A 13,513-nucleotide genomic window follows, 5' to 3' on the forward strand; every position below is an offset into this window, starting at 1 on the left:
CCACTGGATGAAAACACACACTAAGGTGGGCTTCCTGTTTTGAAGACAAGTTCTGGCAATGCTGTAAGCAAAGAGCTCTATCTCCCAAGGAGCATCACCATTCAGAACCCCAAACGAACTAACAACAGGTCTCCCAGTGACCCTGCTTAAGGAAAGATGCCTATTTATAAGTTTCAGGGAGTGCACGAGGCGGGGTTAAAAGCTGCTAAATCTAACCACCAGGAGGCAAATGCTGACTCCAGCCCTGGGGGGGGCTGCTACAGAACCATCCCCAGGTGCTGACCGCCCCCCCACCCCCACTCCACCCCCGCCTGGTGGGCTGTACTCAGAGCTCACTCCTTTGCTTATTTTTGGCCCCTCGCTTTTTTAAGGCACCCTGCAGTCAAGTGCTAGGTACAGGAAACTGAAGAGCTTTCTGGTAAATAATTTGGCTTTCTTTGTCAAGAAGAATAAATACATCTTACTTGCTCAATGTAAACAGCCTCTCACTCCTCAGAGGATCAAAATGAGGGGCTGAACTTTGTTACGAAAAAAAAAAAAAAGAAAGTCATTTGTAACTGCATTTTCTAAAAGACAAAACATGGTCCCAAACTTCCCAGGGAGTTAAACTAATATCCTGTGGCTGTTCCAATGGTACAAAGGGCAAAACTGCAAGGCCAGCGCGGAGAAAACTAAGAAAATGACAGCCTCCAGGACTTGTCGGCTCTTTTTTTTTTTTTCTTTATGGCACAGCTTTAAAAGTTAAATCTTCCAAACAACTTAAAATTACATTCCTTGCCTCTTTAGACATGAAAGGGAGGCCTCTAATGTGAAGCCAAGCGTTCTCTCACACTTCCACAGCACAGGCTTGGGTCACACCACGAGAAACCAAGAGCAAAGCCAGTTAAAAGTCAGAAGCCAATCCTTCATTAAAAACAACAACAACACACACACCATTCAATTAACAGCCTTTATTAAAGAGCATCCAGTTTTAAAGTCCCTGCTCTGCTCCCAGTTTCAAATGAGAATTGTATGTACTGCCTTACAGTTTCTCTGACTAGATGTCAAATTAGCTGACTGAACTCTTGGGTCTCCCATTCATGTAAGAACCAGAACCTATGATTCATTCCTTCCTGGAACTGTATATGACCATTATACTCACTTGGATTCCATAATATAATTCAAACCCTGCACACAATTTAGAATTAAACCAGCAAAGGGGATCCAGAAGTGGAACTGTTAGAAGACAATTTTATAAACCTTTATTGACAGGATTGTGTAATAATTATGGGGGAAATAGTTTGATGAGGCATATATTTCCCTATAGACTATTATCTACAGTCAGTTGCTAATATGGAAGAAATAAATTTTCCACCTCCTTTATAGATGATATTTTCATCTTTATCAGCTTTTTTTCTACTTGGTTAAGACCTAAGAACAATATCAGCCCTAACCGGTTTGGCTCAGTGGATAGAGACCGTTTAGAGGGTCTGCCCCCTGGTGGTCAGTGCACGTTATAGCGACTGGTCGAATGGTCGAACGTCGGACACAGCATATTATGCTTTTATTATATAAGATATTATATAAAATTATTTCATTTATATCCTAAAATCAGATAACAATTTCAACAACAATAATCAGATTCCATTAGCTCTCCCCACGAAATCAGTTCTCCCAGCCACTCCCACAGACAAATCACCCATTCATTAATTAGCTTTTGAGCACTTGGCTTTAGCCAAATATTATTCTACAGGGAAACATTCACGCCTGCACTCCACAAGAGCCCTGTCAAACAGAATTATAATGTGAGCCACATATGGAATCAAGTTTTCTAGTGGTCACATTAAAAAGTAAAAGGAAGTGAAACTGACTTCAATAATAATATTTTAGATATGTTGCTTAAAGTATATCACATCAACATGAGACGAGTATAAAAGTTATTAATGAGACAATATTTTAAAAAATAAAATTAATGTTCCAAATCCTATCCAAGTTAGATGTCAAAGTTTCATCAGATACATTTGATTTATGTCTAGGTTTCATAAAATACACAGCTGAAAAGCAAACTCACATACCCTAAGCTCACATACCTACGCTGCTCAAGTACACGTGAAAGGTTTTCATTAAACTGGACGGAGCGATCTGTTTTTTAACTTAAATTCACTAAAGGGCAGCCACGTGCTTCTCAGCGCCTCCATGCTCCACGGCCCCCGTGGCCAGTGTCTCCAGTGCCGCCAGCACAGCTCCAGGGCCACACGCACTGGTGAGGAAAGCAGGAAGGAGTCTCATCACGGGTCAGGGAAACGCTGTTCTTCATGAAAGGCCCCCAGGGAAGGACTGAGGTCAGAATTCTTCAGAATCCCTCCAATAGAGATATCCCTGTTAAATTAAAGCCATGACTATTCTATGCTTTCTCACTCAAGGGCTAAATCAGTTCCGTGGGGGACAACTTAGTTTAGCCACTAAGAGCAGCAGTTGAGAGATGGGTGAAAGCTTTTGGGCCACGGGGCTTTGGGCAAGTAGGTTAACCTCTCTGAGCCTTGGGTTCCTCGCTGGGAAAGCAGAATGATGATGATGATGATGATTCTAGTGCCTACCCAATAAGGTTATTTCGAGGATTAAATGAACTGAAACCTGTACAGCTAGTGCCTGGCACACATTAAGAGCTCAATGAAAGAATGCTAGTGGCACCCTGGCCAGTGTTGCTCTGTGGTTAGATTGTCGGCCTGAGAACCAAAGGGTCAAGGGTTCGATTCCCAGTCAAGGGCACTTACCTGGGTTGCAGGTTCGATCCCTGGCCCTGGCCGGGGCACATACGGGAGGCAACCTATCGATGTGTCTCTCTCACATGGATATTTCTCTTTTTCTTTCTCTTTCTCTTTCTCTCTCTCTCTCCCCCTCCCTCTTCTCCTCCCTCCCTGCATCCCTCCCTTCCACTGTCTCTGAAAGCAATGGAAAAAATGCTATTGGCTTACACAGCCTCTCACCTCACCTGCTCCTGGAAGTAAAATGCGGCACGGCCAAAACCCACAGTGTGCACAGCCATGCTCATGCTGGAAAAGCACCACGGCTAGCTCGCTCCGAAGAAGCCAAACAGAATCAACCCTGTACTGTTAACACCCTCCACAAGCAAAACAATGTATGTACAGACAGTTCTTTAAACACTGCCGTCTATCAAAACAGGTGCACGGGGTGAAAGCAGGCGCCACACAACACAGGCAGGAGCTGCTGGAACAGCTCTGCCCACCTTCCCTCTGCAGGGAACAGGGAGGGAGGGAGGGGGCAGGAGAGCGGGAGAAGTGCCTCGCACTGAACAGGACAAACTGAACTCCGAGTGTGAGCACATGTGGTAGTTATTAAGTCTGAGGGTTCTGGTTACATCTATTTTGAGATTTTTCTGCTTTATTTCAGTTTGCCAAAGGAATGACGATCCATCAGGAATTACTGATGAACAGGTTCAGCACGCAGAGAAACGTGTTGGCACTTCCAGGAAAAAGTGTGTGTGTGTGTTCGGGGGGTGGGGGGTGGGGGTGGATTGGTAACAAGCAAGGTCCATGATTCCACCTCTTGTTTGGGGGTGTGGGGGGAGGAAGGGCCAAATTCCCGGAAAAAAAAAAAAAAAAAAAAGGAGAACTGGGATTTTGCCCAGGCACTTGGCTTACTCAAGGGTTAAGGTACGGCAGTGTCAGTCAGGGAAGAAATAAATACAGGGCAAGGCCAAGGACACTATGGCTTCCCTCACTGTAGGCACAGCCCGGCCTCACTTGGCCCCTCTGGCTGTAAGTGAGGCTTCCCAGGCTGGAGGAGGCAGGGAGGAGGAAGAGGGAATAATCCTCCAGGGCTGCAGGAACACAACCTGTGCGGCCTGATCCTCGGGAAGAGAAGCAACAGGCTCAGCGGCCCCAACCAAACCCCGCAGAAAGCCGTGAATACTACTGCGGCCTCCCGCTTACAGCACTTTGGGGGAACCACAGATGTTGCTATGTTTCTTTAGATCAAGTTGAGAAAGGAAGACCTACTCCATAAAGTAGAAAGAAGGAAGGCTGCAAGAATGTATAATGCTTTAGAGGTAATTCGTTCAAGAATACCAGTTAGTCCTGGCCGGTGGCTCAGTTGGTTGGAGCATCATCCTGTACACTGAAAAGGTTGCCGGTTCAATCCCCAATGGGGGTTGTACAGGAGGCCACCGATCGATGTTTTTCTTTCATATCTCTCTCTCTCTCTCTCTCTCTCTCTCTCTCTCTCTCTCTCAATAAAAACATATCTTTGGGTGAGTATTTAAATAAAAAAATTAAAAAATACCGTACTTAGAGGGCTGTGTGCACCACCACCTTCTCTCACCCCTGGGAAAACCCAGGGGTCTTTGGAGGGAGGAGGATAAAGAAGACCAAGTGTAAACAGAACGGCCTTGTACCATTTTTATTCCATGAGGGGACTTCAGCTCCACACTTCTTCAAACCCACTTATTGACAAGACTTGTTCTGGTTTTCAAATCCAATGTGACCCAAATTATACCCACCATTAATCAGAGATACTGAGGTGGCCACTGGGGATAAGTAGGCAATAAAGGGTTAAGGGGGAAAAGAAAAGAATTCCAGATACTTCTTTAGAATCATTTCAGTCTAAGAAAACCACAGAGAGAAAATAAACTAAAGAAGTCAAGTTTTACTAAAAAACAAACAAACGGTTTCTGCAAAGCTAAGACAGTGTGCAGGACTACTCTGAGTCACTCAGAGGCTGGTCCAGCCCAGGCTCATGAGGAGACACCGAGCAGCCAGGTGGAGGTGCCAAATGCCAGGATTCAGCCAGAGCTCGAAAACTGCCAGGTGCCAGACAGTTCACCAGGCTGGTGCATTGCTCTTCTGATTCTCCCAACACTGTTCTCATTTGCCTCCCAGGAAACTAAGGCTCAGAAAGAAAGACCAAGGTCGTAGGATGAGTTAGGCTAGAACCAGGATTAGACCTCGAGGTTCTCAAATCCTTGCCCAATGCTTTTGTCCCACGTCACCAAGTTGCTTCTTGAAAGTAACAAACCACAATTCTCTGTTTAGCCACCTTCCCAGCCATCATCCTGGTGCCTGTCACAAACGCTCATCTCCACCATAAATGGATGCCTTCATTAAGGATACTCTCACTATGATACCTGCGTGTCCCCAGAGCAGAAAAGAAAATTCTAGGGAACCCCTTTCCTTTGCTCTATGTACAAGGCCACGGGTGTCCTGGGGCCAGAGAACTATGGTAAGTGTGTTGAATCATTCTCCCATCGAAGAAACTCGACCACCCTAAGGAAAAAGATGGACCTCCAGCCGACAGTGTTGAGCATTCTGTTCCCTACTCATGAAACTGCTTGAGCAGGGAGAGGATAGATCCGTTGTCACAACCTGGAATAATTCCTGGGGTTTAAAGAAAAAGGTGCAACGACAGGCAAAAGACAGAATAGCACTGTACATGGACTCATATCCAACAATCTTGTTCAGGGTACTGGCAGAGCCGTGTCTCCCTGACCTCTATGGATTCCTTCCATATTAGGCCCGCACCCACTTTAACCACTTTGTCCGTGCAGCCCACTGATCTGGAACATCCCGGCAGTACTTCCCAATCTGGCTAGTGCAGCCTTCCTCCTCTCGGGCTCCTTTGTACCGCCTGCCACATAGGAAATAATACTAAGGTCTCCCTCTACTCTTGTGGTGTCTTCTCCAAAACACCAAGCTATTTCACACCTCAGTGCCTTTGCACATGATGTTCTTGCCTCCAAAAATGCCCAATTCCATTAGTCTGAGAAGAAACCTTTTCAGAACTCAGCTCGACAGCCCCTCTGTGAAGTCGACCTGACTTCCCTGGCAGTTTATCACTTGCTCTGGGCTGTGAGCCCTGTTTCTTGTTCATGCTTCTGTGGCAATCCTGATAGAACTGTATTATTAAAAGTCACGGATGAGGTCTCTACTAAGCTGTAAACCAAAAGAGGGTAGCACCTCTTAATATTTGAAAACACACATTTTTATTTTTTTAAAAGATTTTTTTAATTGATTTTTTTTTTAAGAGAGAGAGAAAAGGGGGAGGGAGAGATAAACATCGATTGGCTGACTCCTATGCTGGGGATGAAACCCCAAACCCAGGCATGTGCCCTGACTGGGAATCAAACCGGCAACCCTTCAGTGCACAGGATGATGCCCAACCCACTAAGCCACACCAGCCAAGGCACCCATGGCTATTTTCAAATCTTTGTACATCGTGTGCCTAGCACAGAGGAGCTAGATACACGTCTAGCAAATACTGTAAGGTCATCTTCCCAATTCGATCATCTTCCTGAGGCCAGTGATGAGAGCAACTTTTTTTTTTTTTTTTTTGCATCTCCCACAGAACTGAGCACAAATGTCAAAGGCATAAACAGCAACTGCATGCACACAGTAGCTTTACTTCTCTAAGAAATAGGGCAGGCATTCCCAGAGGCCCTAGGGGAAATGCTTTCAACTTCATCGAACTAGAGGATTTAGCGTCTGAACCTCCTCCTCATGGACTGATCTGTTTCCACTTCACTTGCACTAATTCATTTTACACTCAATGAAGTCCACACCAAGACCCAAGGTTATCCTCCCGGGGCCAGAACAGCGAGATGGAAATTACAAAAGCTCATCACCAGACAAGTGCCAGGAGGAACCGTCAAGAAAGTGGATTCTGCTCCCTTTCCCCCCAAACAATTTCACGGGAGTGGACAAGGTTCAGTTCATCAAGATGTATTCCCAAGAAGCGACAGAAAACGAGAACTATCACACCCGGTGAGGGAGTCAAACAAGACATGTCTGCACCGAGCGTTTAGAAAAATGATAAAGCTAGAACAACAACATGTTTAAAGCTAGCCTAACAAGGTAAGAATAACAAAAGGATCCGCATTCTGTGTGTTGCCACTCACGCAGAAAAGCAAAAGAGAGGGGGTGGGAATATGTATTTGAACTTTAATCATTACCTATTCTAAGTTTAAAATACGTTTCTCCAAGGGGGAGGAGGAACCAGGTAAAATTGAAACCAACATTCAATTAGTTATTAACTAATTGGATTCAAATTAAATGCTCAATGAGTAGTATACTGGGATCTCCAGGATTCCTATTAGAAAAAGCTGGGGGGGGGGGAGGGGGGCCAGGGGGGTGCTGCTGTCTGAAACCTGTCTTTGCATAGCAAGCCCACTGCTCTTAAAGACTGAGCTATATGAAAAGCAATATTTTCTAAAGAAGCTTTTATTTACATTTTTACCCGAAACTGAGAAACTATCCACTCTCTGTTAGAAGTCTAAGTTGGGGAACTTCACAGTCACTATTGAATCTTGCCATCACTTGGTACCACTAATATACTAGTACAGTGGTCGGCAAACTCATTAGTCAACAGAGCCAAATATTAACAGTACAGCGATTGAAATTTCTTTTGAGAGCCGAAAACTGACTTCTGCGCATGGGCCACGAAGTTTCAATCGCACTGTACGTGCGCGCCCGCACGTGGTATTTTGTGGAAGAGCCACACTCGAGGGGCCAAAGAGCCGCATGTGGCTCGCGAGCCGCAGTTTGCCGACCACTGTACTAGTAGAATGCCATAAGCAACCCACTGAAAACGAACTGTACTCAGGCCACAGGGTATAATTAGTTTTCTATGTGACCGTGGGCACTGGAGCAAAACCTTGGTTCTAATCGCAGCTTTAGCTCTCATAAAATGTGTGACGTTGGCCAAGTTATTAAACCTCAATTTCTTCATCTGTAAGATGGGCCCTACCTCCCAAGGCTTACATGAGGGTTGAGCTAATTCATGTCTGACACACAAGAATAGTGCTCTTCATTTTATTATTTAAAGAGAGTGGAGGGGAAAAGCGTTTTACTTTCATACATATTTCAAGAACAATTTGCAGAGTATAAATGGCCTTTAATCCAGGGCAACAACTCTTTTTTCACAGCAATCCTCTAAGTTATGGAACAGGCAGGTTCGATAATTCCCGCTCTCACAACCAGACATCGGATGCACCGACTGGCTAACGGGCTGGCTCAAGGTCACCAGCTCATGTTGTACCAGGAAAAGAGCAGAGATCTCCCAACACCCAGCACAGTGCTCTTTAGAGGATCACGAATCTGTTGCACTACAAACATCCAATTGTTAATGAGATTTTTCCCCCTAAATATCAAAAGAAACATTCTTTACAAATCTAAGCACAAGGCTCTATTATGAGAAAGGAAAACAAGGCACGGATTTGGAGGCGGCTATACTAGTATACGCTACAGTGCTCTGCTCATGTGGTGGCAGAAAAACAAGATTCAGGTTCAAGATATGACTCCATTGCCCTCAGCTATGTGACCTTCAGCAAGTGAACTAACCTTCAGTCTCTATCTTTTCATTAGCCAAATAGGAATCATTTCTGCTCCACCTAATGCACAGGGCTTCGTATGATCAAATAAGAGTATATATTCAATAGTCTTAGAAACCAGGTGCTATTTGGTTCTTCTTTAGTTGTACTTGTTTCTAGCAAACTTATGTAGGCTATGCCTAACGAGAATTCATAATAGATCTGTTCCCAAATTTGCTACACATCAGAATCATCTAGGGACCTTTGGAAACTCCTAATGACTAGGTCACCCACACCAATGAAATCAGTATATCCGGGGCTGGCAGCTGAGTACAGGAGATATATATATATATATATATATATATATATATATATATATATATATATATATGAATATATATACTTTTATTGACTTCAGAGAGGAAGGATAAGGAGAGAGAGAGATAGAAACATCAATGATGAGGGAGAACCATTGATCAGCTGCCTCCTGTACACCCCCTACTGGGGATCGAGCCTGCAACCCAGGCATGTGCCCTTGACCGAATGGAACCCGGGATCCTTCTGTCTGCAGGCTGACGCTCTATCCACTGAGACAAACCAGCCAGGGCTGAGTACAGGTCTGTTTTTAAAGGTCCCCGGGAGCCCTGGCTGGTGTGGCTCAGTTGGATGAGTGTCGTCTCATGCACCGAGATGTAACTGGCTCAATTCCCAGTAAATCACACACCAGATTCTCAAGACTCGGCATTCTTAAAAGAAGGTAAAATGTCTCACGAGTGATTTTTATAGTGATTACATGTTGAAATAATATTTTTGCTATCTTGTATTAAATAAAATATGTTATTAAAATAATATCACCTATCTTTTTTTATGTTTTAATGTGGCTACTGGGAAATTCAAAGTTAGTTATTTGGTTTACATAATATTTCTATTACACAGCTCTATTCTAAATTATAAATTCTTTGAAGACAAGGATTATATTACTCTTCTCTTCTTCTCTACAAAGAGTGCCATTGTGAGCAGGAAAGACATTAAACAAATATGGACTCAATTTAATTCAATACTAGGCCAAAATACCTTGATCATTCCTAAGTTTGGTTACACTGGAGTGAATTTTAACTGTGAGTGTAGGACAAATTGCAAAGTTCCATCCAGAAGAAATAACAATTTTGTGGAACAATTACCAGGTATGCAAATGACCCGCTAAAAAAAAAAAAAAGGATGTGAATGTTCACAACTTACTCAATTTATAAAATATATTTATTTAACAGGCACATAAAGAACTAGCTTAAATTGACTCAAAGACTATAATAAAGTTCCTTGCACAATTCATCTTATAATAGCTCATCTTTCAAGAAAAGACAGTAATATTTTTTTTTAAGTGCCGATGCTTTGTTTGGTGACTAGAGAATCAGGAGGAAATTTTGGTGATTTCCAGTTCAAGTGTATCTGTCACCATTCTGACAGCTTCCAGTTCACAAAAACATTTGTTATTTTTAATACCTTCTCTTCCGACTCAGGTTAAATTCCTTTAATTACTTACAACAGGTAGAACTCTATTATAATAGAACTCTAAAATAGCTAGTTAAAGCTCTTTTCTAAAAATTGTTGTCTTCCTTTCCTGCCATAAAGTTGACAGAACAGCTAATGAAAAGTAGACAAGTGAATGAAGCAAAAAATATTTTGCTTAATTAGCCTATTAATAGTTTCATTTTGTGCTAGAAGGTCCCCCAAAATCATAAAACAAATCCAATCATTTGAACTTAAACTCTCCAGGGGGGGTCTAGGAAATACTGTAAAGTAAAACAAAGACTCCATTCCAATCCTAACAAAAGCAGAAATCAAAATCATGGCATATTCATGAAAGGCCTCATTCCAAAAATGCTTGGTTCGGTGGGAATTCAGATTTTTGGGTATTCTTTTCATTCTAGTCATGAAGAATAAAGAGTTATCAAAATGAGCCCTGAAAGTATAGAGTTCCCTCTGCATGTTCCCAAGAATTAGCCATCTTCCCTGTTTCAAATCTTTTCCACAACAGAATTCCCGCTTTTGATATTTCATATTAGATCCCTGAAACACAGAAAAGTTAAATAAAAAAGTAAATCTAGAGGCACGGTAATTTTGCCATCCAACAGGCTATTTCCAAACCTCAACTGTACCATTTGTCTCAGCCACTTCCACTGGCTGCAGAGACCAGCTCTTTGTCCATCTTTGAATTATTACAACTCAACAGTTGACTCCGAAAAGGTGGTGCATAGGATGAAGGTAGGAAGAGATGGCAGGTGTTGGGTTAGTTTGGGGGATGTGAGTCGAGCCCCAGAACATGGTGTTGCTGCAGTCGGAGCTCTCCAAAACCCTGGTTCTGGGTAGAGGAGGGTCTGAGCTGAACATTTCTTTCCCTGCCACTGGCTGCCAGAAACTCATTGACGTGGAGGATGAACACAAACTCCGTACCTTTCCTGAGACGTGTATGGCCACAGAGGTTGCCGCTGACGCTCTGAATGAAGAATGGAAGGGTTATGTGGTTCGAATCAGTAGTGGGAACGACAAACAAGGTTTCCCCGTGAAGCAGGGTGTCTGGACCCATTCCGAGTCCCCTTGCTGCTGAGTAAAAGGCACTCCTATTATAGACCAAGGAGAACTGGAGAGAAAACACAAGTCTGTTCAGAGTGGCACTGTGAATGCCAACCTCAGGCTTCTCTACTGGGTCACTGTGGAGAGAAGATATTCCTGGTCTCACTGTGCCTCGTCGCCTGGGGCCCAAAGGGCTAGCAGAACTTTTCAATCTCTTTAAAGCAGATGATGTCCGCCCATATGCTGTGAGAAAGCCTCTAAACAAAGAAGGTAAGAAACCTAGGACTAAAGCTCCCAAGATTCGGTGTCTGGTTACTCCACGTGTCCTGCAACTCAAACGCCGGCATACTGCTCTGCAGAAACAACGTACTAAGAAAAACAAGGAAGAGGCCGCAGAACATTCCCTTTTGGCCAAGGGAATGGAGGAGGCCAAAGAAAAACACCAGGAAGAGATGGCCAAGAGACGCAGACTGTCCTCTCTGAGAGCTTCTACCTCTAAGTCCGAGTCCAGTCAAAAATGAGATTTTTTTTAAGAATAACAAATAAAGGAGAACAAACATCAAAAACAAAACAAAAAGGTGGTGCATGGTGTGGTGCCCTTAACCCTATTACACACTTCCCACAAGCCACTTCCTCTCTAGATGAAAAGTGGTATTCACTTACCATAAGTCTTCACGTATAAGGACAGCATAATGTTTCTCATTATGAGAGGACAGATCACTCATTCCCACCAAGGAGTTTCCAGCACATGCTGCCTGTGAGGTGCCTGTACCAGCAGCATCCACAGAGTCTGTTAAAAAGCCAAACTCCTGGCCCCATCCAAGACCATTCAACTAATCTGAGGGTGAATCCCAGGACTCTGCCTTTTAACAAGCACCTTAGGGTGACTAGTCTAGACAGAAATATCCACTACGTCACCTAAAAGTTAAATAAGCGCAGTAGACAATTACGATAAACTAAATGTGAAGTCAAGATCTCACAGGAAGGATGGGCAGAGGCAGGGAAGAGGGTGTTCTGGTTCGGCAGGAACAACCCAGGCAAAGGCGTCCAGTCAGAAATGTGCAGACCAGAACCGGGGGCAGAGGGCAATGGCAAGTAAACACATCCAACCAGAACACGACGTTCTAGTTCAAGGGATGACTGGGGACCCTCCTGTGGACTGACCCGAAGGCTTGGGCAGGGAATATTTCTGAGTCAAGAAAGAACGTGTCCAACGCAGCTGTCTAGCAATGACGGCAATGGTACAAAACTGTGGGAGAAAATTAACCGGGAAGCCACATACCGGGGTTAGAGAACCACAGACACAGCTGGGAGAACAGAGCCCTCCTTTTCTGGCAGACAAAGGTGTCTACATCCTACTCCCCAGAACCCGTGAATATGTTACCTTACCTGGCAAAACAGACTTCACAGATAGGATAAAACTTAAGGACTCTGAGATGGGGAGATTATCCTGGCTTGTCTGGATGGGCCCCAACAAAGTATACGAGTCCTCAAAGGGGGAGAACTTTTCAAGGCGGTGGACAGAGAACCAGACAAAGGACATTACTTGCTGTGAATAAGGAGGAACCGGGCCACGAGACAAGAACCATGGGCAACCTGAAACGGCAAGGAAACAAATTCTCTCCTAGGGCCTCCAGCAGGAAGGACGCCTTGATGTCAGCCCCGTGAGCGTCATGTCAGCCTTCTGACCTACGTGGCATAAGAACGTCTGACCCTGTAGACAACTGTCACAAGTGTTCACTTGAACCACACGGATGACATGTGCCGGGGAGAAAGATCTCAAATGCTCCTAGACTAGACTAACAGTTTTGCAGCTTCTTTTATGCATTTGAAACTAAGGAGATGCTGTAAGGAAGATTACACGGAGGTGGGAGAAAGCAAGGCAGGGACTGGACTACAGGAGAGTTAACAAAATGATGTGCTCTCTTGAGGATTACTACCCCGTTGGAGGGGTATTACTTCTAGTATTTCTAAGGGGTGTTAAACGAGATGCACACCAACGATGGACGGGGCTGGTTTAAAACCCTTCACTAAAGAAGTTACTGACTATTCACGGCGACCTGCCCAGTTAGGAATTTATGACCAGATCACCTTGTGAGGTCACTTTCCATAGGACCCCATTTCCATCCACATACAGAACCGGAAGATAATAAATTTGTGTTTTAAGCCACTAAGTTTGTGGCAATTGGTTACAGTAACAATAGAAACCTAATACATCTTTTGACCCTTGTTTCTTACCGAAGCTTTCTCTACTTTATAACCATCCTTTCAGTCCTACCTCCAACCACCACAAAGAATTATAGATATATCTCTTGAGTTGAATACCAACGCCAGCTCATAAATAAATGAACAGACAAGTATCCCCTGCCTTAGGGATTTAACTTCACAGGTGTGGGGAGGGCAGTGAGGCAAGGCAGCAGTCTAGCTGGGGTACCTCCATCCCACATCAGCTTCGCAGATTTCTCCCCCAGTGTCACTTATCTCCAAGAACAATGGGAAGTCTTGGAGCAAACCCCATATCCTGAGGATGAGAAAGGGGTTCTACTGAAAGTAACCTCACAGGGTGATCTGATCATGAATCCCTAAGTGGACAGGTCATGGAGGATAGCCACGCCCCAGGCATGAAACTTCCTAGTAAAAGGC

The 13,513-nt window shown here is 44.1% G+C and overlaps 1 protein-coding gene and 1 pseudogene across 5 annotated transcripts in view; one reads left to right on the top strand and one right to left on the bottom strand.

Moving 5' to 3' along the window:
• FMNL2 (formin like 2) overlaps window positions 1-13,513 on the bottom strand; it is a 304,070-nt gene that overhangs the window by 174,900 nt on the left and 115,657 nt on the right. The window lies entirely within an intron of this gene.
• LOC307105833 (small ribosomal subunit protein eS6-like) lies at window positions 10,079-12,961 on the top strand (annotated as a pseudogene). Its single transcript has one exon. The product of its transcript is annotated as a small ribosomal subunit protein eS6-like (transcript).

This window comes from Cnephaeus nilssonii (assembly GCF_951640355.1).
Source record: "Cnephaeus nilssonii genome assembly, chromosome: 10".
Classification (NCBI taxonomy): domain Eukaryota; kingdom Metazoa; phylum Chordata; class Mammalia; order Chiroptera; family Vespertilionidae; genus Cnephaeus; species Cnephaeus nilssonii.